This window comes from Globicephala melas, chromosome 1 (genome assembly GCF_963455315.2).
Source record: "Globicephala melas chromosome 1, mGloMel1.2, whole genome shotgun sequence".
Classification (NCBI taxonomy): domain Eukaryota; kingdom Metazoa; phylum Chordata; class Mammalia; order Artiodactyla; family Delphinidae; genus Globicephala; species Globicephala melas.
In genome coordinates, this window is record NC_083314.1 from 180,896,775 (window position 1) to 180,920,516 (window position 23,742).

General features: G+C 57.5%; 1 protein-coding gene across 7 annotated transcripts in view; it reads right to left on the bottom strand.

The window, feature by feature from the left end:
* Positions 1 to 23,552, bottom strand: part of SPSB1 (splA/ryanodine receptor domain and SOCS box containing 1) — a 69,100-nt gene extending 45,548 nt beyond the window's left edge. For all 7 annotated transcript variants that reach the window (XR_009558717.1, XR_009558719.1, XR_009558718.1 and 4 more), the window contains exon 1: positions 23,258 to 23,552. The gene's annotated coding sequence lies outside the window, so the exon portion shown is untranslated. The remainder of the gene's footprint in view (positions 1 to 23,257) is intronic.
* Positions 23,553 to 23,742: the final 190 nt, after the last annotated feature.

The window sequence follows — 23,742 nt, forward strand, 5'->3', positions numbered from 1 at the left end:
CAGACAGCATCAAAGAATGACGGCCAGACACTGTCACCACGGGGAAGGTCACATGTGGGTCAGTGCCGGCAGCACGGGAAGGGAGTGACCTATTTCCAAGGCCCATTCAGGAACCTCCCTGCAAACCCAGACGTCTGACGCAGCCAGACAACAAAGGACAGGGGGCTGGGGGGGAGGGCTGGAGGTGTCTGATGGTGCAACGCGGCCCGCCCCTCTATCACGGGGGCCGCCCACCGCTGCAGCTCGGCCTGCTGACCATCGCAGGGGCCGGAGCGCATGTACACCCCCGCCTGCGTTAGCTCTCCTCACCCTCCGGGTTATTCTGACACTTTTTATACTCCGTGGAACCAGAGGCGGTCCTGGCCTCTCCAGAATTCGGCCCAGGACCTCAGAAGCACATCTCTCCCCGGCATACATACCACTTCTCACGAGGCTTTGAGATACATGTGTCACCCCGGGTCTTATTCATAGAAAGCCCTTCTCGATCAACATCAAGTCAGGACTTTGAAATCCCACTTTGCCAAGAGGTCGAGTCACGATACAAACTGGGGAAGAATAACAAACGGGAATCTGTCGGCAACTTGTGGAAGGGAGAGACAGGCGTGGGCTTTGGAGTTCAAATCTCAGCTCTGACCCCTCCCCAGCTATGACCTGAGACGCCCTGGGCCTCAGTTTCCCCAGCTGTAAAACAAGGACAATAGCCATGTGTTTCACAGGGACGGTTTGAGGGTTGGACGATGCTGGGACACATGCATCCCAGTGCCTGGTACACACCGAGCGCTCGCTAACGACGAGCTACAGAGGTGGGGCCAAGACAAAGAAGGAGGAGCCCCGGCACCAGGGGCTGAGCCCCAAGGGTCTGGGTCGTTAACAAAGAGCCACTCATGCCCCTCACAGGACGGGAGCTCAGGAAGAGCAGGTCCTGAAATGCCCTGCCTGACGCTATGCCTAGGTGTGAGTTACCCGGGAGGGCCCTCGCCCACCTGTGAAACAGACTCATCGTGGCTGCTGCCCCAGAGGGGGAGAGGCTGTAGTGAATAAATGAACAACGAGGGCCCAGGACAGGGCCACACGGTGAACACTTGGTCAGCAGCGCCCACTGGCATTGATCTTGCTGCTGCTGCCGCATCCCCAGCCCCACTCTGCCCAGAGACTGTGTCCCGAGGTACCCGCTGCAGCTGAACAAACCTCTCCATGAACTCGGCAATGCCCCCTGGCCAGGACAATGCCCCCGTTCCTGTCTCTCACGACTCAGCATGATTTCCCATCGTAACATCGCTGAAATCAGGCTGGTGTTGAAGTCCAGGGCTCGTTACAGGTACAATCAGAGGCTCACTACAGAATGCCGAATCCTCCTCTCGACGGGTCACAGACGTGACGCAACACAGCATCAATGAGCGGCCCGTGTCTGTCTCCCGCACTGGCTCATGAGCTTCTGGAACAGCCCTCTTACCCATTTTTGGCTGAAGAGTCAGTGTTCACTGAAGGTCTGAGAACCGAACTGCTGAAACACCTCTCTCTCGGGTACCAAGGTGATGCCTAACAGGTCAGGGGGAGTTTAGATCAAGTGCAGGGCCTGCTCCCCCCTGAGAAAGGGCCCAGGTACTTGGAGGCCATTCTGTACCATCCAGGATATTTGGAATTCCACCACACACACATGCGTTCTTTGTCAAGACTTCTGGCTTCACCCTCCATGTACCACTAACCCAGAAACTTGACACTCTAAAGAATCGGCTAAGCCCAAGGAATGCAAATGTTTAAGGTCCACTGCCTGTGATGCCTCTGTAGACTAAACTGAGGAGGTTTAAGAGCTTTTTCCAGCTGTGTGTGTGTGTGTGTGTGTGTGTGTGTGTGTAGAAGAAGGTTCAAAAGAAAATAGGACTATTTCCAGTACCTGTAATTACACTGCTACCGGTCCCACTGCCTTGGCCTGGGGAGGGGGTCAGAGACTCAGGAATTGAGACGTGAACGGAGCAGAGGAGAAGCAAGATGACTATTTTTAAAGGTGAGGACGGTCTTCCACTGGAGCCTGACCCCTCCCGGTCACGCCAATCTTTCATGAGCAGAGCTTCCTGTAATTCCGTTCCACGAAAACCAGCCACGGTGGGAGGCGTGGCTTCAAAAACACCAGTGATGTAAATGAAAAGTCCCCACAAGGAAACAAGAGACACGGAGCCCACCATCCAGGGCACCGTCAAAAGGAAGGGCATGATCAGTGGGAGTGCGGGGCAGCCACACAGGGGTGCAGTCAGCCCCTACAGCCGGGATAAAGTGATGGCTGAAAACGAATCCACTGATTCAGCCCCATCGTGTTCCACGCACTGTCTTAGGTGCCAGGCTGCCTAAGTAGGTAGATGGAGCCCCCGCCCTCGTGGAGACAGACAGTCCAAAGAATCTGAGCTAATGTGAGCTGATTAGATCAAGGATGCTAACTTTCCCATGGCCAGTGAAGAGGCTGCCTAGCTCATTCATTCATTCATTCATTCCTCCAACAAGTTCCTACTGAGGCCCCACCAGGTCCCAGACAGCGCGCTAGGCAGGCACCAGGACCTGACCATGATAACCAAGATCTTGCCCTGGAGGGTGTTTCAGGGGCTCCCACCACATCCCCCAAGACTCCCACGGCCCCTCCTGGATTCCTTACAAACCCCAAGGCCCAGCTCTGTATCACCAGTTCCCAGGGTGAATCCACCTGGCTGGGGGAGGGGGGGAGGGAGGAAGATAGAGATGCACCCGACATACAGAGGGCAGTCCTGGCCGGAGAAACAATAATGGTTAATTATCACCCTCCAATCTATCTTATTGCTGCTATAACCTCCCTGCCTAGAACAATGGCCAGGACATAGTGGGTGCTCAGTAAATATTTATAGAAGGAGGTTTCCGCCATGTAAATTTAAGAGGGAGACAAAGAGAAACCAAAGATGGGTGGTGGGGGGGTGCCCAGAAACAGTGAGAAACAGACACCAACCTGGACATCTGGAAGCCTGGGCAGAGAACTCTGGCCCTGTCCTGAGCAGGTAAGTCTGTCTTACCTTCCAAAAGAAGTCACCTGACCCAATGGGCTTGAAGAATGGATTCCTCTCCACCCTTCTGAGAGTCCTACCTCCAACTCCAGGACCAAGCAGGCAGGTGGCCAGCCCAGGGCCAGGCCCAGCCAGGGTCCTCCCAGGAGGTCTGGGGGTGGATGCTTGGGGACAGGAAAGGCGGAGAGGCAGCAGCTCAGGTGGCCAAAGGACCAGCGGGTGTGGACTCAGGAGGTCGTTCCAACTGGGCTGTCCTGTCTCCTCCCACCAGGCTGGACAGTGCTTTGAAGCCCCGCCCTTCGAGAAGTGGCCCTACCAACATCACCTCTGACCCAAACCACACCAGACACGCCTGGGCCTGCACGTCAAAGCCCCAGAAAATCCGTCACCCGCTGCCGCTGAAACCCAGCTGTGCTCTGCTCCTTCCCGGCCCCTGCGACCCCCTCTCTGATCCGGGTGGACATCCGAGGCCTTCTCCCCACTCACAATCAGCCTCGCAGGCCAGGACTTCACCAAGCTCCTAACCCCGGGCGGCCCCCACCTCCTCCCCAACTTCAGCGGGACAGCGTCAGCCCGGGGTTCCGAGGGGGGAGGGGGCTGCACTGTCCTTGTCCTTCCAGGCGGCCTCCTCTCCTGCAATCCAAGGCCCCAGGTGAGGAGTAGCCACTGGGGGTGAAGCCCTGCCCTGAGGGAGGCTCGGCGTGTCCCACGGGCAAGGCGAGCGGCACCTGGCCGTGGTGGTCCCGTCCGTCTCTCTCCCCAGCCTGCCGGGCCCACACTCTGCCTGCAGCCCACATGCCGCTGCTGCTTGGTGTCCGCCCTGCGCTGTCCGCTCAGCTCCCACCCCCCAGTCCCTACCTACCCTCCAGGCCGTGTTATGATTATAGCTCACGTGACTGTCCCCACCACGGACGGAAAATCCTCAGGGGTCCCTGCTGTGTCCGGAGCGCGGCAGAGACACTGACCTGGGCAAGCCGCCCGAACTGCCAGACGACCAAAGATCAATTCTCTGAATGAAGGACACAACGGCCTCCGAGGCAGCAGCCACAGGTAATTAAGTCCTTCCTTTCATCCTCGTGATGACCCTCACGCCCATTCTTACACACGTGTAAACTGAGGCTCAAGGAGGCTGAGGCACCTCTCCAGGACGAAAGCCAGAATCAAAACTCATGGTCTTCCCAGGCTGCTGGAAGCCGGACAGTAGAGGTGGCCTTGCGGGCAAACAGGAACACGGCCGGGGGGCCTCGTGTCCTACCTCCTGTCCCACCGCTGCCTGGAGACGCGCTGCCTCAGGCAGGGCCTACACAGCTGGGGAGGGAGCACAAGGAGGCAGGGGCCACAGGGAATGGACTGCATGGGCAGCGCAGACCCAGCGGGGCCAGACTCGGGGAGGCACGCACGGCCGCCCCCTGGCCAAGGACCAGGGGCCTCAAGGGCCTCTGGGTTCCCACGTCCATCTTCACCCCTCACCGCATCAACCCAGACCCCCGGGCTCCGCCCTCACCAGGCCACAGGAAGTGCCGGTTCCCCGCCGCCCAACATATACACACACATACACACGCATCTTCCCGGAAAGGAAGAGGGAGAGCAGAGGCTTCCTGTGGTCCCCACCTGGCTGTCAGGGGTGCGACCTTCCACAGCACTCCCTGGCTCCCCGCTGGCTCCCGGGGGACGCTTGGTCAGACCCTCCCACCCACCGCGGACGCTCCAGGACAGGCCCGGGGCACCGGGAAGTCCCAGAAGAGCCTGGGCGCAAAAACCCAACAACGGTTGGGACTCCCCTCAGGCCTTCGCCTGTGTCCCCGCTTCCTGTCTGTGCGACCATGGCAGGACGGAGCCCGGCATACGGACAGAGGCCGGAAGGTCAATGGAGAATAAAAAGCATCCACCCGAGAAGCCCGCGGATCTGCGAGGGCTCAAAACACATCAGTCCCCTTTCGCCACAGGAAATCAGCTACGCGCGGCTTCTAAACCACCTTTTCCCACACAGCGGCCTGAAAACCTCTACCCCACACCTGCGCACGTGCACGCGCGCACACACACGCTTCACCCCTTCACCTCTTGACTTGCGAAGGCGATGAGTTTGTATTCTGTCTTCCACCCTGGATCCTGGACAAATTACTCAGCTTCTTTGAGCCTCAGTTCCCACATCTATAAAAACACCTAAACTGAAATACCAGACACCTAATACCAGACACAAAATACCAGACACCTAAAGTGAAAACCCTGGAGTCCTGTTGATTTTGATGATGGTATTTATTAAGTGCTTACTGCACACTGGGGACCATCTAAGCTCCTAAGCATATGCACATCCCCTGCCACCAGTGAAAGATCACTTCCCTTCGTCCCTTCCTTTTCTCTCTCTAGTTCTTACACATCTGAAGGGCCAGCTTCAGTGTCACCTCCTCCAGGGAGTCTTCCTGGATTCGCCTTCTGACCTCATCAAAATCCTCCAGAACTCCACTCACCTCTCATTGCCTTTATTACCCGATGCCTAACATGATATTGTTTGACCGTTATCAGTATATTTGCCCTTTTTCCCTTCCAGAAAGCACATGGAGCAAGCTCTCAAAGGCCAGGATTAAGGATTGTAAATTCCAAGGCATGTTCCCTCCTCGGAGCAGGAAAGCCCATGGGTGGTGAGGCCCCACCCCACCTCAGGCCTTGGAGCCCAGTTATAGAAAGGACAGCACCTGGCAGTTCACCCATGTCAACCCATTCCAGCCATGGTGTCCTCTGACACCCCCCTTTCACAGATGGGAAACTGAGGCCCAGGTCAGAGAGGCAGGAAGTACCACAGCAGGACTCTGGCCACCTCTGTCTGACTCCGAAGCCAGGTTCATAACTGCTCCAGCCCCTGCATCCAGACTAGATGCGGCTTCTGGGGCGGCATCCTCCAGAGAAGAAACCGTGGGCCAGAGACACCAGCCAGCAGAGCGCCTGCGTTTGTGCTCTGAGGCACAGGGACACGTGTGGGCTCTGAGATCCCCCAACGCTCCCAGACCTGCTGGGAAACAGCGACTTCTCTGAGGCCCTGGATGCCCCCTCCATTGATCAGCCCCTTTGGCACAGCCCATGCCCCCTCACTATCGGGCATGGCAGGAGCCCCAGGACCCAACCTCAACGCAAGTCTGCTCTGCTTGGCCAGTGGCCGCGCCAAACTGGCATGCAGACATTACACGGTGGAGCCTGTGTGGGCAGAGACACACACACACACACACACACACACACACACACACACACACACAACCCCCTTGCCCCTGGCGGCTGCCTCTCAACCCTTCCCCAGAAGAATCTACTGTGACTGGGCACACCACCATCTCCAACTCACCTGAAGCAGGTGGCCTGGCCATCTGGGCAGTGTCTCTTTCCCAGGCCCAGTCCCTTGGGAGATGCAGCCAGCCCCAGGGCAGGCGAGGACGGCTGTCTCACCTGGCACCTTCCCCAGGTGCCCCTCCCCGACCCTGCGGGACAGGGCTGAACGGGGAAGAGGCTGCAGGACCCGGTGGCCGCTGCACCTCCCTGACCTCCCGCACCTGGTCCCCACTGGTAAATGACTGAGCGATTTCCACCTCGGAGCCCGCCTGGCAAGAGGCCCCGCTGGCCGCGGATCGGCACCGGGATGCCCGGAGCCACACGCAGTAAACCCGTAACTGGCGAGTCCTCTTCTTGGGAAAGAAAACCCCCTCCATGTTTTGTTTTGTTTTGTTTTCCCCTTAAATGAAACAAATCCACCCACGTAGTTACTGGAAACTCAAGCATGTGAAACTGAACCGTTTGCAAAGAGAATTAGTCAGCAACCTTGTGAGCAGAGGAGCCGTCCCTCTGTGGGTGGAACTGCCTATGCTCTCCAGGTTCCTGTCCAGAAGGAACAGGGAAGCAGGGCAGCATTGATCTCCATGCCAGGTTCTCCAAAGTCCAGGTGATGCCCCGGGGGTGGGTCAGCATGAGAATGCCTCGCCTTTCGAGGGTGCGTCCACTGGCACCGGGTGGAGGGTGAAATGCACTTCTCACTACTGTACACGGGCAATGGTGATAAGCCCGGGCTCAGGGTCAGGCTCACTTCCAAATCCCACCCCCTCCAGTGAGTTGAACCGCCGGGTCTCAGTTTCCTCATCTGTAAAATGAGGATTACAGAACGTGCCAGGTGCATTGTCAGATCACCAGAGACAATCTAGGGGAAGTTCTTTGTGCCTGGCGCTAGAGAGGCAGCCATAAACGCTGACTCTTGAGAAGGTGCCTTTCGTTGGGGAGCTAAGGAGGGCACCGATGTGACTGTTATTAGGGTCTGTCCCGTGGAGCTCTGTCCCTCTCGGTGCAGTGGAAGTTGCTGAGCTGGTTCCCAGCCCTGCTGCTTTACCCAGCCTGTGGTACAGCCCAGTGGGAACTGGGACAGGTCAGGTGCCAGCAGGTACAGGTCTAGTCCCAGAGCCCTAAGCCCCAAGCTGGGGACTCCCCTGGTGGCGCAGTGGTTAAGAACCCGCCTGCCAATGCAGGGGACACAGGTTCAAGTCCTGGTCCGGGAAGATCCCACATGCCACGGAGCAACTAAGCCCGTGCGCCACAACTACTGAGCCTGCACTCTAGAGCCCACAAGCCACAACTCCTGAGCCCACGTGCTGCAACTACTGAAGCCCGTGTGCTTAGAGCCTGTGCTCTGCAGCAAGAGAAGCCACCGCAATGAGAAGCCCGCGCACAGCAACCAAGAATAGCCCCCGCTCGCTGCAACTAGAGAAAGCCCGTGCTCAGCAACGAAGACCCAACGCAGCCAAAACTAAGTAAATAAACAAGCCCCAAGCTGTGTGACTCCACTGGGTGCCTTGGCCCTGCCCCCTCATCTGTACAGAAAGGGCACAAACATTCTATTCTGTGTTGTTTCTTTAAGAACAAACAAACCAAAAAACCCACTAAGTTATTTAAGTTATTTGCCTACTTAAAAAAAAAAAATCTGGATGCCTGGCTTCTCTTAGGGGAGAAAGAAGTGGACGCTAGAGTGCCCTGGACTCCACATCTCTGGGTAGGAGAGGCCCCCGCTTCTACAGGACACACGCATGCTTTTTGCCACAGTCCTCATTCCGCCCTATAGCCTTCCACTGGCTGCTTCATTTGCACCTCTTTCCTGGTCCCTGGGGCCAGCTGAGTTTGTGACCCAGTTTAAAACCCTAATTTTATTTAGGAGCACAACCTCAGCCCCTTGTCACTGGAAATATCTACAGGAAGTGTCCCTTGGGAAAGTAATTAAAGTCTGATGCTTAAGGCTGGCTTTTTCTCAGAGAAAAACATGACAATGTAAGAAGACTTATGCCCCACTGTGGCCAGGGGAAACCCAGCAAGGGGGCAGTAGTCTGCTGAAATTCTTTACGGGATTTACTAGAAAAAGAGCAGAAGCGTGTGTCCAGGGTTCTGTCCTTCACCGCCCGAACTTCCCTCCCTCTCCTTTGGCTTCTGAAGCCAAAGAGGGCTAACTCTTCGGATCTCGCCCCTCTGGGTGTGCAGAAGGTGGGCAGTGGGTCAAGACGCTGACAGGGACCCTTTAGGAGGGTTCCGGGACAGCTGCTCCCAGGACGGGGAGCCCCCAGCTTTCCGAGCTGGGGGGCTATTTCGTTTATTTAAGGGGGCAGGAGAGAGAGGATTCAGCAGACACGGCTGAGCCTACTCACAGCTCAGCAGAGACACTGAAACTGTCTAGTGGACGTTTGAGGATTTTTTTCAAGTTGTCTGGGTCCCTCCTGAAGGGAGAAGTCAAGACTCAGGATCTCCCGTTTCCCTGCCTCACCAATGACACTTGGCAAATTCAGCCTCCACTGCAAAGGGCCGGCCATGGCGACACAGCAGGGCGAGGCTGGACCTGCCTCGACCCCGCACTGCAGCATCACGTGAACCCGTTCTCCCCTCCTTGTCTTGACTCTCGTGCCCCCTCCACCTGGGGCACCCTTCATGGGCCCTTTCCTTTGCTTGGCTAAGGCTTCTCTCCTCCAGAAAGGTGTCTCCCCCACCATCCCCCCGGAGCACCCCAGGCACACCCGTATCGCAGAACTGCCACTGTGCGGTCTCCCAGTGACTGCTGCCTCCTGACCCACTCCCCATCCCCGCCAGATCGTGAGCCTCCCCACGCCCTGAGGCCATGTGGGGCAGTGATTCAGAGCAGAGCACAGACTGGGTCTGCGTCCAGCTCGACTCCTTGGCTCTGTGTGATCCCAGGCAAATGATTTGATGTTTTTTGTGTGCTTCAGTTTTCCCATCTGTAAAATGGGCAGAATAACCCCCCACTCAACGGGGTTCTTGGGAACAGTGTAAGTTAATGCACGGAAAGTGCCGAGAACGATGCCTGGAACATAGCAGATGCTCAGTAAACATTAAGCAAACTGGTCTAAACACAGGAGGAAAGGGTGGCCCATGTGCGCACGTCTGCTGGGGATACGCACAGCCTCGAGCCCGGTTTGAGCAACTGGCACTCACTGTCCCTGGTCACCTCACCTTGGTATCCTCCACACAGCCCCAAACTCCACATGAGCAGCTTTCAATAGGTTCTTTCCAAAACCGCACTGCTTCCGTGAGATGACAAGATGTGAGGTCGTCCAGTCCGCAAAACTCAGCTCATGAGCTGCTTGCCCAAGAAACCTCCATGATCGTACCTGCCTACATCGCTACCAGCATTTACGGACTCAGGAAAACTGCAATCCCCCTACCTCGGTTCCCACCTGCAGAGAAATGAATCCTGCATTAGCTCCTACGGTTTACACTCTGAGCCTCGAAGAGACAGCCTCCCACTGCTACAATATCCAGAAAGGTTGGGTACTACCTGCTTTGTCTTATAAAAAATTCAGGAGAAGCAGTTACACCAACACAACATTTGGTCCTCAAGAGGCTCCCCGTGACTGAAGAAGGGAAAGCCAGCCCCACTTTTCTACTTTGTCTGAACACAGCTATTTTATCTGGCTAGGATGGAAGTGTGGTTCAATCCAAGGAGAAAAGTCCCCATAGAGGCTCCAAACCCACCTTGCTGGGAAGAAAACAGAGATCCCATCCTCAAACCCATAACATGGTGGATAAAACCACATCTTGTGCCCAACACGTGGTAACTCGGGCAGAACCATCTTGGGCGCTGCAGTTCACCCTGGTCCCGACCTTTATCTGTTCCTACAGGTTTACTGACGCATGTTGCGGGGAGGGCAGAGGCAGGAGTGGGTGGGAGAAGACCACCCCTAATCTGCCTCTGGCAGAGTGGCCCCCAAAATTATTTTTAGCAGCTCCGTGATTTTCCCCCCAAATTAAGCCTTGTACAAAATTCCACCCCGCTCAAGAAAAAAGAAAAGAAAAAAGTTGAAGTGCTCTGTTCAAATGGCCTGTCTCCCTGCTCTGTGTGGCATCCCTGAGGCTCTGTGGGAAATCGGGGGCTGGGGAGGTGGCGTCCACACAGGCATGGGACAGAGCCCTGCACAGCCTTCCGAGCATGGGGTCCCGGGACGCCCAGTGCCCCTTGTCAGAGCCGCCGAGGAAACAAGAGCACAGTTTTAACCCCCAAAGCACGAGAGCCCCATCTGACCCTCCCGGGGCTTCGTTGTCATCCCTCAGCCCAATCTGTCCAGAAAGGCGGATGTCTCCTGCGCGCAGCTGAGCCGAATGATTGGGTGGTGCCCACTGCCAGTGTGATGCAGAAGGGGGGCTCCAGACACTGGCCTCTGCTCTTACCTGTGTTCAAATTTTTCCATTAGGACTGCCCTGGTGGCGCAGTGGTTGAGAATCCACCTGCCAATGCAGGGGACGTGGGTTCAAGCCCTGGTCCGGGAAGATCCCACATGCCGCAAAGCAACTAAGCCCATGCGCCACACTACTGAACCTGCGCTCTAGAGCCCGTGAGCCACAACTACTGAGTCCATGTGCCACAACTACTGAGCCCATGTGCTGCAACTACTGAAGCCCGCACGCCTAGAGCCTGTGCTCCGCACCAAGAGAAGCCACCGCAATGAGAAGCCCGTGCACCGCAACTAAGAGTAGCCCTCGCGCGTCGCAACTAGAGAAAGCCCGCGTGCAGCAACGAAGACCCAACGCAACCAAAATTGAATAAATAAATAAATTTATTTAAAAAAATTTTTTTCCATTAAAAAATACATGTAAACACTGACTGCAAAGCAAAACCTTAGCAGAGTGAGACACCCTGGGGGTGCAGACGGGGGAGACACCCCAGTCATGGCTCGGGACTCGGCTCAGACACTGCTTCTGGGTCGGCGCTGTCTGGACACCTTCCAGTGCGGGCACTGTGGCAGCCGAGACAGAGGGGGCATTCAGGGAAGACTGGTAAATGAGGAAGGAATTTAAAAACCCTTTATCCCAAGCTGTCTAGACACCCCTGAGAGTGACATAATGGTGAGGAAGATGGGCTTTCTGGGGCCTTGGAGGGCACAAGGCAGGGGGTGCGGGGCAAAGAGACAAAGATATAAAATATACAAAACGGCTCAAAATTGGCCCAACCGCACGGAATGGGCGGGGTGGGGGAAAGCCCTATCTTTTGAACCTCACACTTCTCCAAAGATGAGGAAGATTTTTTAAAGGAACCCTGACATTTCTATATAATTTATACGTAATTAGAACAGATTTCACATTGGTGTTGCCCCTAAGGATGATCCTGCCAAGCTTCCCAAAGGCAGGGCAACCGGTCTCATTAGAGCTTCTTAAAAGCTCCAAACCGAGACACTCAGACAAGCAAATCCCCTCCCCCCTCCAGAAATCCACAGAGGCGCCCCCAGCACTAGGCAGGGCCCCTCCCCTCTGAAAACCCGCCTTCCTCTGAACTCTCGGCTTCATCTCAGGGCTGCAGGAGGCTCCCTGGCATCAACCCATCGAGGCCCATTTCCCGTGCGGCCTTCCCACCATGGGTGTGGGAGCTCACAGGGTCTCCCCATCAGACCCCATTCCCGAGGGAAGGTGCAGGGCCACAGAGGCACAGCACCACCCCAGCCAGAAACCCCAACCTCAGTCAGACCTGCAGCCAAAGCGCCAAGCAGACGGTTGACGATCGGCCCAGCAGGCGCCCAGTGCATCCAGGCAAAAGGACCAGGGCACTGACCTGAGGCTCCTAAGAGGCACCGGTCAGAGCGCTGACCCCACAGCAAAGGGAGACAAAGTGTCTTGTTTATGTGCGCTTCACAGGAGCAACGTTTGGGGCAAATGGGGGCGGGGATGCAAGGTCACCCCCTACCCACTGATAACCAACTCCTGGACCCGGCATTCGGGGCTCCCTCCCACACAGCAGCCTTCCCGTGATCCTCCTCGTGACAGCCAGTCCGTCCTCCTCGGGGTCACTCTGTGTAAACCCCCAGCCTAGAGCAAACCCTTCTGGACAGCCACAGGAGGCCCCCTGCGCCCACTCAGCACACCTGGCAACAAGCTAGTGTTTCCTGCACACACCTGTCATCTCTACCTGCTCGACCTCAGCCTCTTGAGAGCCCGGGGCTGCATCCCACACCTCCAGCGTGATGTCTGGCAAAGATTAAGTGCCCAATAGATGACGTGGTGTGTTCAGCTGTCACGGTAGAAAGAACACAGCTGCGGATCAGGCCAACCTTCTATCATCCACGGAGCTGTGTCACCTCCGGCGGCACAGAAAATGTCTCTGACGCTCACTTTTCTCATCTGTAAATGGGGAGGTCATACCTGCTCACAGGTTGTTTGAAGGATGAGAAATCCGTCTATGGCAGAAAGCACAGTGCCTGGCACATGGGAGACATTCGATAAAAACTAAGACCATTTCTGGTAGAGTCATACACAGAGCAGACGGGAGTCAAGATACCCTCAACTAGGTGTTGGCCCAAGAATGGGAGGAAAAGGCGGGAAAATGTTGTCAGAAGGCTCCTACAGCTACAGGGCCGGTGTGCTCTCGGGCAGTGACGGCGCAAGGTTCCCTCCCCCCGCCCCCGCCCGGCCTCTGTGCCTGTCTGCAAAGTGTCTCCTCACCCACAGTCATGGCACCAAGGCCGAGGACCTAGTCAAGGGTGGACGTAGAGCAAATGGCCCCACTGTTCACGGACACTGGTCAGGGCATCACTGCCCCAAGGCAGGGCAGGAAGCTCTCGGTCACACCGCAGATGAGACAGAGACAGTCAGGTCTCAGGAAACTGGGAGGAAAGGGGAGAGAAAGGGCCTGGCTAAAGCCGGAGCTCTGCCCCCAGACGGGCCAATAGGATTTGAAAGTGGCACCGAGTTGCAACGCTGTCAGAGACCAATCCTGGAAACAGCTTCCAGCCAGGGGCGGCGGGGGGAGAAGGAGCGCCACGACCCCCAGCCTCTGAGCTGGTCCACAAAGACACATGTGGCCTCGCTGCCTGAGATGGGGCGGGGGTGGGGAGGGGGAGGTGCCCAAAGTGAGCCTGAGACCAGGTCACTCCCTGAAGGCCACGTCACGGGTTTGGGAATTCACCCCAAGAGCAACGGATGCTGTTGGTGGGCTTTAAGAAGGAAGTTGATGTTGTCAGGTGCTCACTTTTAAAAGTTCACTGGAGGGACTTCCCCGGTGGTGCAGTGGTTAAGAATCCACCTGCCAATGGAGGGGACACGGATTCGATCCCTGGTCCAGGAAGATCCCACGTGCCGCAGAGCAACTAAGCCCGTGTGCCGCAACAACTGAGCCTGTGCGCCGCAACTACTGAGCCCGCGTGCCGCAACTACTGAAGCCCACATGCCTAGAGCCCGTGCCCCGCAACAAGAGAAGCCACCACAATGAGAAGCCCACACGCCACAACGAAGAGTAGCCCCTGCTCGCCACAACTACAGAAAGCCCGTACGCAGCAACGAAGACCCAATGCAGCCAAAAAAATTAATTAAAATAAATAAATAAATAAAGACCTGGTTTTAAAAAAAAAGGAAAAAATGAGGAACAATGAAAAAGTTCACTGGCTGCAAGAGGGCAGTGGCTGGGTCTTTGGTGGCTATCGATACAGGGGGAAAGGCAGGTATCTGCAGTTTCCTGCTTCATCCAGGTGAATGTTTTAAGACAAGCTCTTATTTCCACCTCCGAGTAGCCCCCAAGTGAGCCAGGAGGGGAAATCCAGCTTCCTTCTAGGGAACACTTCAATGTGCTGCGCCCAACATAATTAGCCAGAAGCCAGACACAAAAGGTCCCAGAGTGGATGATTCCATTCATAGGAAATGTACGGAATCGGCAAATCCATAGAGACAGACGCCGAGTGGCGCTTGCCAGGGACTGGGGGAGGGGCACGGGAAGTGACTCCTTAATGGGTACGAGGTTTCTGTTTGGAGTGAGAAAAACGTTCTAGAACTAGATGGAGGTGGGTGCACAGCATGGTGAATGTACTAAATGCCACTGAATTGCTCGCTTTAAAATGGTTAATTTTATGTTATGTGGACTTCACCTCAATTAAAAAAAAAAAACCCATGGGGCTTCTCTGTGGGTGCAGTGGTTAAGAATCCGCCTGCCAATGCAGGGGACATGGGTCCGGGAAGATCCCACATGCCGTGGAGCAACTAAGCCAGTGCACCACAACTGCTGAGCCTGCGCTCTAGAGCCTGTGAGCCACAACTACTGAGCCCGCGAGCCACAACTACTGAGCCCGCGAGCCACAACTACAGAAGCCCACATGCCTAGAGCCCGTGCTCCTCAACACGAGAAGCCACCGCAGTGAGAAGCCTTCCCACCGCAATGAAGAGTAGCCCCCGCTCGCCACAACTAAAGCTCACACACAGCAACGAAGACCCAACGCAGCCAAAAATAAATAAATAAATTTAAAAAACAAAACAAAACCCCCCAGAGTCAGCCAATATCACAGAGCACATCAGCACATGGAGACCTCTTGGAGTCTGCAGCCACCAATCCCATTTCTGTTGGGGGAGGGTCACCATTTCCCCATCAACCTGGAGCCACTTCTGACTCTCATCAGCCCCCTACACCCTATGCATCAGGCCACAGGAGACATGTGACCCTCTGGCCTGTCTCTCAGGCACTCGTTTCTGCTGTTTTCCTTCTTTGTGGCAGAGCTTGACGATGAAGGGCGCAGACCCGGGAGAGCCAAGCTGCAGGGTTCAGCTCCCAGCTCCTGGGCAGCCCTGAACTCCTCTCAGTTTCCTCATCTGTAAAATGGGGCAGCACCTACCTGCCCTACAGGCCTCACTGACATTATGAAGACTGGGCGACTTCACGCACACACAGCCCCTGGGAGTGCACCCACACAAGCCAGCCTCCGTTAGGTGGCTGTTGTGACCGTGCTCTGAGCCCAGCCTATGCCTGCACTTATGCTGCCCTTCTCTACCTGATCTCTTGTGTGTGGCTCTTCTTCCTACACTGGTGACTCCATCCCGTCCAAAGTGTCCAGCTTGGTGCTCAAGTGCCCCTAAGCCCATCCTGCTCATCCACCTGCCCCCACATCTCCCACACTCCCTCCCACCTCCACCTCCACCTCCCGCATCTGGGCTGCAGGGTAGGAGGCATCCTGCAGGAAAATGGGTTCTCCTCCGACACACACACCAGTTCTGCTGTGCCCAGAGTCCTCTCCACGGTCAAAGTTTGTCTATTTATAGCGAGGACCTAGTGAACAAACTGCAGCAGGAGGCGGCATCTGCCATGAGAGTCAGCCATCCCGCTGCAGGGACCCAAGGTCGAGAAGGTGAAGACAGCCAACAGCAGCCAGGCATTGACCGGAGGAGTCCAAGTCAGAGCACACCCTCCAGGTGCCTCCCCTGGGTCCCAGCCCCTGGACAGGAGCATCCCCCTGTCCTCCCCCTCCCCATGGGAGCAGCCCCATGTCCTCCCCCTCCCCATGGGAGCATCCCCCATGTCCTCCCCCTCCCCATGGGAGCATCCCCCATGTCCTCCCACTCCCCATGGGAGCATCCCCATGTCCCGCCCCCTCCCCATGGGAGCATCCCCCATGTCCTCCCCCTCCCCATAAGCATCCCCCATGTCCCGCCCCCCATGGGAGCATCCCCCATGTCCTCCCCCTCCCCATGGGAGCATCCCCATGTCCTCCCCCTCCCCATGGGAGCATCCCCATGTCCTCCCCCTCCCCATGGGAGCATCCCCCATGTCCTCCCCCTCCCCATAAGCATCCCCCATGTCCCACCCCCCATGGGAGCATCCCCCATGTCCTCCCCCTCCCCATAAGAGTATCCCCCATGTCCTCCCCCTCCCCACAAGCATCCCCCATGTCCTCCCCCTCCCCATGGGAGCATCCCCCATGTCCTCCCCTCCCCATAAGAGTATCCCCCATGTCCTCCCCCTTCCCATAAGAGCATCCCCTATGTCCTCCCCCTCCCCACAAGCATCCCCCATGTCCCCCCCCCATAAGAGCATCCCCCATGCCCTCCCCCTCCCCATGGGAGCATCCCCATGTCCTCCCCCTCCCCATGGGAGCATCCCCCATGTCCTCCCCCTCCCCATGGGAGCATCCCCATGTCCTCCCCCTCCCCATGGGAGCATCCCCATGTCCTCCCCCTCCCCATGGGAGCATCCCCCATGTCCCCCCCCTCCCCATAAGAGCATCCCCCATGCCCTCCCCCTCCCCATGGGAGCATCCCCCATGTCCTCCCCCTCCCCATAAGCATCCCCCATGTCCTCCCCCTCCCCATGGGAGCATCCCCCATGTCCTCCCCCTCCCCATAAGCATCCCCCATGTCCCCCCCCTCCCCATGGGAGCAGCCCCCCACGTCCTCAACCTCCCCATAAGCATCCCCCAATGTGCTGGCCCCTCTCCCCAAGGCCCATCTCCTGGTGTTCTCCAGCCTCTCTGCCTGCATTCAGCCCCACTCCAGCCACACACTGGTCCATGCTCACCTTCCACACCTGCCATCTTTCCACCTGAAATACCCACCTGCCTCCCAGCCACCTTCTCCCTGTCAGTGTCTCCCTACGTCCTGGCGTCAGGTCATCACGCGAGACAGGCCTACATCTCCCACTAGACAGACAGGTCTCTGAAAGTGAGATTCCCCCGCCTCCATCCTTTGTATCCTCAGCCCCAGCAGACTGGCTGCATACTGTAGGTGCTCAGAAAATGTCTGAATGAAAGAATGAACACCAGTGCTCCAATAACAGCTCACGAGAAGAGACCTGTTTTGGAGTTCCTGACCTTCCACAGAGCCGTGGGGGAAATTCTGGTCTGTGAATTGAAAACTTGGCAGTCAGGCCCCATGACGAGAGTCCAGGAGGGGTCAACAGGATACGGATGCAGGTGACTGAAGCTGGGAGGGGTGAGCGGGACCTGAGTGAGATGGTGGGCTGCCTGAGAGAGATGTGAGGAGGGGCCGTGCGTGCGGGTGGGAGGGCTCTGTGAGGGAGGCATGGCAGGAAGGGCCAGGAGGGGCGCAGCAGTGGCCGGGGCGGGGGGAAGAGCTCTCTCTATGCAGGAAAGAGGGGCAACGGCACCAAAGCAGCAGGGATGGCGAGTGGACGTGAACTGAAAGGTCCTCGCGAGCGAGGGCAGTTAGGATGGTGACCTCCAGGGGCTGCTGGGAAGACCTAGAAGTACCAGGGAAGCGAGGAAGTGGAAGCCAGGTGTGTGTTGCCCTGGGAACGAGAGGCTGCATGGCTGCTGCAGAGGCCGCTTCTCCCACCCTGAGAGCACCTCCGGGGACTCGCGGCCAAGTGAAGCCTGAGCCCTGGCTCCCCGGTCCCTGCAAGTCCCCACAAGGGGCCTCACTTTACCTCTGCCCAGCTGGAGGGGGCAGCAGGCTGTGAGGCTGGGCCAGTCACATCGTGGCGGCTCAAGAGCCCCCAAGCCCACCATCAGAGCCCCTCGTTCCTCATCCCCACAGGGACCCCAAAGGTCCACAACGAGGCCCCTCCCTGGAGCCTGTAACTCTCAGGGAGGGCAATGAAAAACCAGAGACCAAGCGTCCACTGCAGATGAACGGATAAGCAAGATGCGGTCCATCCATACAGTGGAACGTTATTCAGCCTTAAAAGAGCAGGAGACTCTGACACGGGCTACAGCACAGATGAACCTTGAAGACATCACGCTAAGTGAAACGAGCCAGTCACAGAAGGGCAATCCTGTATGATCCCAGTTATATGACGGACCTAAAGTGGTCAAGTTCACAGAGACAGAAGGTGGAAGGGTGATTGCCAGGGGCTGGAGAGAGACGGGGAGATGGGGAGTTAGTGTTTAATGGGGACAGAGTTTTCGTTTTGCGAGATGAAAAGAGCTCCGGAGGTGGAGGTGATGATCGCTGCAGAATAAACTGAATGTACTTCATCCCGCTGAATGACACACTTAAAAACGGTTAGGATGTAATTCTGATGTCGTGTGTATTTACCATGATTAAGAAAAGAGGGAGAGAAGCAAACCCCTAAACCAAGAGGAAGCTCCCCAGGTGGCCTTCGGGCACCCCGACGCCCACTGTGGAGACCCCAGCGCACACCCTCCTTGTCACAGGTGCACTCTCCCCGGACATGGCAGGCCCAGACAGGAGCGTTAGGCCGAGGGCTCTAGCGCCAGGGTCTCTTCCCTGGTTCTAGGTGGAAATGCCAGGAATGAGGGCTCCATGCCCTCTGCAGGCTTCATCTCATGCCAAATGCTCTCTTGCTGATGGCATCAACCCCCTTTAAAAGAAGGTTCCAAAGTTTCTATCTCCAGCCCAGGCCTCTCTCTCGAGCCCCAGGCCTAGCTGCCATCTGGACACATCGGCATAGACCATTTCCACCCGGGACAGGTTCAAGGCACGTCTGTGTCCTTAGCCCCCAGCCCTCGCTATAGGGTCACCGTCCACTCTGACCCCCCAATAGACAGCCACAATTCTTCCCCCTTCTTTAACATCCCACGTCCAACTAGTTACCAAACCTGCCAACCCCACCCTGAAGACGCCACCTCCACCCTGCCCGGCAGGAAAACAGACGCAACGTAACCCAAGGAAACCTTTTTAACAGTCAGAGGCCCCGAGAGCAGGGCCGGCAGCTGTGTGTGGCCACAAGCAGCCTGTCTGGCGAGGGCTGTTCACAGCTGGAGCAGCTGTTGAGACCGTGTCACTAGGTCGACCCTAGATTCCTACTCAGCGTGGCGCTACGCCCTCAGCCTTGGGCACATATCGCCCACCGCCTCTTTCATTTCCCCGGAGGCACCCCAAGGGCGGCCACTGCTCCCACACGCCCCCCACCCACCATAATCCACAGGGGGAGTTCAAGACGGTTCAGCTTGGGTTTACGGTGGGGGCAGCGCTTGTGGACGGACCACTTCCGCGTCCCTGACGCCCAGCCCTGCCTTGAAGCCCATGCCTGCCTTGCAAGGGCCCAGCCTCAGTGGGGGGGACACGGACGACACACAGCCTTGGTGGCTTCTCCGAGGGAGGCCCAGGGAGCTCGCGTGCTCTGTCTTCTGACCAGCAGACTCATTTATTTGTTATGTTGGGCAACAAAGAGAATTTTTAAAACACAAAACAGCAGGAAGCTTTCCAAAGGCTTTGGGTGGGGGGGGGGGGTGGGAGCTTTGGTGGCAACAAGACAGATCCCCTGCCGTGAGCCACCCTCCCCTCGGCACCGCCAGGAAGGACCCTCAGCTCCAAGTCCGGAAGAGTACACTTACCCCAACTTGCCCTCCAAAGTCTACCTCTTGGAGACGTAATGCTTCCCCTAAACGCTTTCTAGAAAGTACTTACAGGTGACTGACATCACGTCTGAGATCTGCTTCCAAATAACCCAGGATGAGTGTGTGCATGTGTGTGTACGTGTGGGCATGGGCATGCGCGTGTGCACATACGTATGTGTGTATGTGTGCTAACACCTGAAGCTGGTGAGGGAACCTTACATTTCTCACAACTTTGGTATATGTTTGAAATTTTCCATAATAATAACAATTTTTCATTAAAAAATTAACAAATGGGGCTTCCCTGGTGGCGCAGTGGTTGGGAGTCCGCCTGCCGATGCAGGGGATGCGGGTTCGTGCTCTGGTCTGGGAAGATCCCACGTGCCGCGGAGCGGCTGGGCCCGTGAGCCATGGCCGCTGGGCCTGCACGTCCGGAGCCTGTGCTCCGCAACGGGAGAGGCCACAGCAGTGAGAGGCCCGCGTCCCGCAAAAAAAATAAAAACTAAAAAAAATAATTAACCAATGGTTCCTGAAGAAAAGGCTAAGGTGATGGAGGTGGGAGACTACTGGTTAAGGGTCTGGGTGCCAAAATCACGTTTAGGGTTTTCCTCCACCAAACAGTAGCAAAACTCTAACCTTAGCCAAGTCGCGTGGCTGTTCCAGCCTAATAGAAGGTGGACGACGGGAAAACCCACTCACTGCCCTGGGTTCCTAGGAAGAGGACAAGGGTTAAGGACTCAGATCAGAGTCTGCTACTAGTGCAGGACTATAACACTGTTTCCCTCTGTCATTATTATTACTGGTATCATCATCATCATCACCAAACAAGGTCGTACCCACAAAGCACTTACAGCACAGTGCGTGGCACTTACTAAAGCAGAATTTCACTCTTAGATTGGGAGGGATGCTAGCAGATAACAGGGAGACGGGAGAGCACTCGGCTGAAAGTCCAGAATAAAGGTCCTTTTAAGCCTGGATTTCATCGGTCAGGCTCGTGGGGGTAGGGTGAGGTCCACTCTAGGCGGACCGAGGCGCACCTACACCTGCTCTGTGCTTCTGTCTGATAAAGATGCTCATTCTCAAACTTTTCAGGAACTGAAAGATAAATCGGTCATGAAAGACAGCTACCACCTAGTTCTTCGGAAGAACTGTTGCAAAATTCCCAGACTAAGCTCTTGAACACCGTAAGAATCACAGGCTTTGCTAAGTGTGAAAACGCACGAGCAGACAAGTCTCTGCTCACCCAGGAGGAGGAGGAAGGTGCGAGAAAGGACGGCACAGCATGGGGGAGCACAGCATCCTTCATCCTCAGCGAGCAGTGGGCAGCGCGGGCCTCCACCAGCTGGACACCCACCACGCTCCCCCGACCCATAGGAAGATGATTCCCCAGGGGGTGTCAGAGTTTTACCGGGCAACCCAAGGGAGCCCACTGAAGGGTTTCAGCCTTACTGGAGCAGCCCAAGGAACGCAGCCTCGCCCAGCTCCAAAGTGACATCACCCGGGACCCCGGGCTGGACCACTTCTCCCTAAGAGGCCTGGAACCCACAGAACCCACTGATTCTTCCTAGAGCTCCGACCTCCCTGAAGCCAGGCCTGCCCCCGGTCTTGACTGTCAGAGCCACTGTGGTCAACGTGCCCCTGCTTTTACTCTCTCTGCTTCCCTGGTGGTAGCCAGACAGGGAAAGAAAAGGAAGTTTGTAATGTTATTGCATTAGGCCACTCCACGCCTCCCCATCTCTGTCTCTTGCTTTCTCTCTCTCTCCATCTACTGGGTAAAGCCCTCCCTGCAGAAAACAAAGCAGTAAGGGAACGAGAGAAGTGTTTAAATGATCTAATCCAGCCCATCACTTTACAGCTGGGGAGACAACAAGTGCCTGGCACATGACCTCAGCACTGCTGACAGTAACCAAAGGCAACAGCTTAGGGCTCTGGGGACTTGGTCCGCAGCCCCTGGCTGTACGGTACGGGTAAGCCCACCACCCTCTCTGGGCCTCTGCAGGGAAAGGAAGCGTTGGCCCAGACAGATGCCCTATAAGTAACATAGGGCTTCCCTGGCCCCATGACTCCTCAGTGGGGGAGACGTCTGCCTATACCCCTAACACTTAACCTAGCACGCTTCCCGCGGTGGGAGTGGGGGAGGTGCCAGGAAGGGGTGCAGCAGAGAAGGTGGGGCAGCCCCGCCCCCTTCCTTGCTTGCTGTCCACACACCCAGACCAAGGTGACAGGTCTGCCTCCCCCCAAAATGTTCTGCCCAGGAGAGAATTCTTCCAAGGATACCCACCTTTAGTCAGCAGAGATGGCATTTTTACCATCAACACCTGTCAAAACTCAACTCATGACCAGTTTCTGATGCTACCGGCTGGAGCATTTAATTAAATATTACTCACTCAGGAAGCAGCCCTGCCAACTCACCTCCAAACCGTACAGTTCATTTTCAGAGAAAAAGAGAGGGAGGGAGGAGCCTGAGCCCTCCTCAGTTGGTACCAGCATAACTGCCCGAGTCCCCTGTTCCCCTGCTCCTGGGTCCAGCGCAGCGCTCTTTTGAGAACCAAGCGGGGAAAGTCGAGGTAAGCAGATCTCAGGAGCCAGCAGGTCCCACTGCCAGATTACCATGGACGGCACACGCACACACACTCACAGTGACACACTCACCACACACAGACACACACACAGTGGCACTCAGAGGTGCATACCAACTCACACAAGGACACACTCACACATGCACTCAGAGACACACCCTAGCACATATACATTCATACACTTATTCACGCACACACACACACAGAGACGGGCTCACACAGACACACTTTCACACAGCCCTCCCACACACAGACGTACCCTCAGCACACACCATACACTCACACACACAACTCGCAGTCTCTCCCCACAGACCAAGCCACGGCGCCGCTAGGGCCGTGAGCATTCCGAGGAGCCTTTGCCTTGAACTTGAACAGGACAATTACCGCCGACGGCCCCAGGCTGCTCCGGTTTTTCCGTTTTAATCGATTTCCTGACAGAACTCTTCGGCTCTCCCTTGGTGGCCGGGAGAAGCCGCGGTGGCTCCGGGGCGGCGGTGAAGGCGGCACCGCCCGGGTTGTTGCCCGGTGGGCTCCCCGGGGTAGGCGCTGCGGGCAGAGCTGGGGAGCCCCGAGGGGTCTAGTCGGGCTGCGCTGCGACACCGGATGGCGGGAAAAGCGAAAGTAACTTCGCGGAGCGGGGTCGCGCTGCTCCCCGCCTCGGCCTCAGGGATGGTCCCGGGAACGGAGGCCCCCGGGAGTGCCGGCACCTACAAGTCGGCGGGGGCCGCTGCGCGTCCCGAGCCCCTTCCTGGGCCTGCAGCTGCCGAGGCTCAATCCCGGGTGCGACGGTCGCCGGGGCCGCCGGGACTCCCGCCCCGTCTCGTCACCCCAGGTGGGACCCGTGGCCGCGCGACCTGCCCGCGCCTGCGGCGGCAGCGGCGCTGGGCGGCGCCCCGGCCCCCTCTCCTGGGACCCGCGGCGAGAGAAGGGCTCCCCGCGCACCCCTACTGGGACCCGCGGCGAGAGAAGGGCTCCCCGCGCAACCCTACCGGATCCCCAGCCGGGACCCCACCCGGTCCCCACTGCCCGGCCCCGCGCCCGGGTGTCCACTCGGTCCCCGAGTGCGATCCCCGCGCGCACCCGGCCCGGCCCCCTATCCACCCACCCAGTCCCCGTGCCTGGCCCTGCCTACCGTTCCGGGGAGGACACCGCCGCCGCCCGCTCTCCGGGGCCGAGGAGGCTCCTGCCGCCGGGAGAGAAGCCGCCTCCTCCCCGCGGCCCCGGCGCCAGCGCCTGGAGCCTGGTTCCTGCGAGCGCGCGGGCTGCCGAGCGCGACTTCTGCGAAGAAGGAAAAGCACCCGTAGGCTTTAAAGTGAAAAAAGGAAAGCGCAGGGGGGCGGGGCCGGCCCGCCCCCGCCCCGCCCCCCGGCTCTGGCTCCGGCTCCGGCTCCGGCTTGGGCTCGGGCTCTGGCTCCGACTCCGGCTCCGGCTCGGGCTGCGGCGCGCTGGGCGCTGAGCGCTGCAGCGGGGGCGGCGGCGGCGGGGGCGCGGGGCGGGCGGTGTGTCACGTGCCCGGCGCTCGCTCGGCCGCCCCAGCTGCCGCCCCACCCGGAGGCCATCGGGGCGCGAGGGGCTGCGGCCGAGCTGCCGCGAGGGGCGGCGCCGAAGCTGTGGTCC